Genomic DNA, 4,416 nt, shown 5'->3' on the forward strand with positions numbered 1-4,416 from the left:
TGCACCATCAGGGGTCAGGGGTCGTGCAAAGGACGTTGGAGGTTGGGTGTTTTTTGGGAGAGGGAGGAGGAAGGAGGGATTATTTGTTTGTTGTTGCCTTTTGATGTAGCAGGCTGAGAGAGAGAGGTTTACATTTCATAGGCTAGCTAGATCAAAAATCGGTTGCCAGCCATTTTAGAATGATACATGCTCTTTAGTCGGTCGTTGGCTTCCTCAAAATGGCTGCCCTCTCCTTCTCCCTCTGTAACTGAACTCCCAACCTCCTAGAAGCTGTGTGAACTGAGCAGACAGAGATCCTGAAAGTCGAGAGGACCTGGGAGTGATTTCCCCACACAGGCCACCTCTGGTGCACCTTTTGGGGAGCTTTTCTTTTCTTTATCACATTGATATGATTAGACGGGACACAACCATCACCTCAGTACCCTAACCCTGACCCTGACCCTGACCCTGACCCTGACCCTGACCCTAACCCTAACCCTAACCCTAACCCTGACATCCTGCTGCTCACCTGATTACTGTTGTCATCTTCTGACCAGGTTACCAGATGACTGACTGACTGACTGACTGACTGACTGACTGACTGACTGACTGACTGACTGACTGACTGACTGACTGACTGACTGACTGACTGACAGATGGATGGACTGACTGGTTGACTGACAGACAGACAGATTAACTGACTGACTAACTGACAGATTGACTGCCTGCCTGTCTACTTGACTGGCTGAATAACTGACTGACTGACTGACTGACTGACTGCCTGCCTGCCTGCCTGCCTGCCTGCCTGCCTGCCTGACTGACAGACAGATGGATGGACTGACTGGTTGACTGACAGACAGACAGATTAACTGACTGACTAACTGACAGATTGACTGCCTGCCTGTCTACTTGACTGGCTGAATAACTGACTGACTAACTGACTGACTGACTGACTGACTGACTGACTGACTGACGGACGGCCTGGCTGACTGGCTGACTGACTGACGGACGGACTGACTGACTGACAGACGGACGGACTGGCTGACTGATTCTCTACCTGTCTGTATTTGATGCCCACTAGTTGGCAGGTTTGTAACCTAATCCCATCACTTTATGATCAGAAGGCTGACGGCTGGCGCCATGGCGCCGCGGAGCCCAGCTGATGATAATGCTCTTACAGGCGCCATGGTTACCCCGGGGCCCAGCTGATGATAATGCTCTTACAGGCAGGGTCATTCCAGTGGGCTAGAACAATGCATTTGGACTTAGCAGTGTTTTACTGAAAAATTAGACCTACTGATCACATTGCTTCTTTTCTCAGAATTGAACTATGCCGTTTGCTGATAATCAGTTTTTGAAGTAGTTGGAGATGAATCCAAACATACTGTACAGCTGCTGTTTATGTTGTAGTTACATAGTTTTATTGTTGCTGGATACTCCAGAAGTCCCCAGTTGGTACAATTACGTGCTGTGTGTGTGTGTGTGTGTGTGTGTGTGTGTGTGTGTGTGTGTGTGTGTGCGCGTGTGCGTGTGTGCATGCGTGTATGTGTGTGTGTGTGTGTGTGTTAGTGCATGCGCGCGTGTGCATGCGTGTGTGTTAGTGCGTGCATGCATGCGTGCGTGTGTGCATGCGTGTATGTGTGTGTATGTGTGTGTGTGTGTGTGTGTGTGTGTGTGTGTGGATGTGCGCGTGTGCGTGTGTGCGTGTATGTGTGTGTGTGTGTTAGTGCATGCGCGCGTGTGCATGCGTGTGTGTTAGTGCGTGCATGCATGCGTGCGTGCGTGTGTGCATGCGTGTATGTGTGTGTGTGTGTGTGTCGGAGAGAGAGATAGAGAGAGAGAAGGGGAAAAGCAGATGCAGGCAAACAAATCCCCTCTTGCTCAATCTCCTGGGGAAAGATCAAAGGTCAAAAAAATACCTGTACGTTTATGTTTTGCACTTAAAACTGCATTTCAATGATTCCAGTCCTTAGATGCTACATATATTTTTTTAAATGACAGGATCCGGCGGGGGGGGGGGGGGGGGGGGGGGCACACGTGACACACACACGGCACGCAGTGAGCGGCAACACGCCACACAGAAACACACGTGACACACACACGGCACGCAGTGAGCGGCAACACGCCACACAGAAACACACGTGACACACACACGGAACGCAGTGAGCGGCAACACGCCACACAGAAACACACGTGACACACACACGGCACGCAGTGAGCGGCAACACGCCACACAGAAACACACGTGAAACACACACGGCACGCAGTGAGCGGCAACACGCCACACAGAAACACACGTGACACACACACGGCACGCAGTGAGCGGCAACACGCCACACAGAAACACACGTTTTTCACATTTTCCAGCCGTCGCCGGCAGAAATCGTTCCCTGCATATCTCCCATCCTAGCCGTCCTCCTCCAGGGGAGTCAGGAGCAGTGGGCAGCCTGGTCAGTGTCCTCCTCCAGGGGCAGCCAGGAGCAGTGGGCAGCCATCGTTCATGGCTCCCAGCCATGTGGGGGTCAGTGTCTTGCTCAAGGAACCTTTGACAGAACGCTGGGATCGAACCAGGGACCCTCCGACCCCGGCCGGCTGCTCCTCCTCCCGGGACAGATGCTCCTCCTCCCGGGACAGATGCTCCTCCTCCCGGGACAGATGCTCCTCCTCCCAGGACAGATGCTCCTCCTCCCGGGACAGATGCTCCTCCTCCGGGGACAGATGCTCCTCCTCCTGGGACAGATGCTCCTCCTCCTGGGACAGATGCTCCTCCTCCGGGGACAGATGCTCCTCCTCCCGGGACAGATGCTCCTCCTCCCGGGACAGATGCTCCTCCTCCCGGGACAGATGCTCCTCCTCCCGGGACAGATGCTCCTCCTCCGGGGACAGATGCTCCTCCTCCCGGGACAGATGCTCCTCCTCCCGGGACAGATGCTCCTCCTCCTGGGACAGATGCTCCTCCTCCCGGGACAGATGCTCCTCCTCCCGGGACAGATGCTCCTCCTCCGGGGACAGATGCTCCTCCTCCCGGGACAGATGCTAATCATCCTGGGCTGTGTTCCGAATCGCCTACTACCCTACTATATAGTACGCCAAAACAGAATGTAGTATGTCCCAATACATAGTATGCCACATGCAGTATGGCAAAAGTACCAGGATGACCTACTACATCCGGTCGTATTTTGCAGTATGCACGCCAGCAGGCTTTTCTGGCTATTCTGACCCACAATCCTTTGCGCAGCGGTAATGTGCGTCACATGCGCGAGTTGACAGCTGTAGACGAATGTCGCGTTATGGACAGCGACGGATGTGGGCTAATTTCAAGGCGCAATGTTATGACAAGGTAGTATGTCCCAATTGGATGCCTACTGCTTGCAAAGTACGTACTTTCTAAGGGCAGCTGTAGTAGGTACTGGTAGTAAGAAGTAGAAGTATGCGATTCGGAACGCAGCCCTGGTTTCTCCATGATCAATCCAAGACCTGGATCAATTCATCAATTCACAAAACACCTTCACTCAATTCTATTTCCCCAAGGTGAAATTATCTTTTTCATTTGTAAGAATGAAATTCTAATTTAAGATTCTAACTTAGGACTCCTAGGATTGAATTGAAGTGCGCCCTCTAGGGGATTGGAGTTGTCTTAGGGTGGGTATCTGTGTTCTCTAGCCTTTCCTGTACGTTCCTCGTTGTATCCTCTGTCTGCGGTTTCATGTGAACAGACATTTGAATGATTCCGTCTAATACTGTATCGAGCCTAGTTTAGATAACCTCACAGTGAAACATAATTACCAGTGGTGGAAAAAAAGTATAAGACTGAATATACTGTGCCAGTGCAGATATTTATTTATTTATTTATTTATTTGGGGGGGAAAAATGAAGCATATACTCCTAGAAATATATTATATTTATCTCAGAAAATGTATGTGTGTGTATATATTTATAACCTTTCTGCTGTTAAGGAAAAGAGAGTAGAACAAATTGATGTTTATATAGTTAGATATTGTACAACTGAAGCCACATATTAAAAAAATAAATAATTGAGTATCACATTGTGGTTAAGCTCTCAGCAGGATTTTAATTTTCATACTTATGCGTTTTGAAGACTTTACTCTTGAACTAGTCTGACGTACAGGATGTAGGTCTTTGGGATAAGCCTGTCGTCGGCACCAATCAGATTCAATCCCCCAACACTATTTTGCAAGGGCACCGTTGGAAAAAAACAAGTTTAACACTGCCCAAGACGATTGTGATTGGTTTCAACGAGGTGTGGACACAGGTCCGGCGATGCAACGCTACTCTTGAACCAAACATGGGAGGATCTAACATCAAAACTTGTTTCGGAACATTGAAAGCTCGAAAAGTATATTTAACAAAAGACAGACGATGAGACGGCTATTGTAAAACTAGCGTCTCCCCACAGCTGAGGTACCTGTGCTCACA

The sequence above is a fragment of the Borostomias antarcticus genome, assembly GCF_949987555.1.
Source record: "Borostomias antarcticus genome assembly, chromosome: 35".
In the NCBI taxonomy this organism is placed as follows: domain Eukaryota; kingdom Metazoa; phylum Chordata; class Actinopteri; order Stomiiformes; family Stomiidae; genus Borostomias; species Borostomias antarcticus.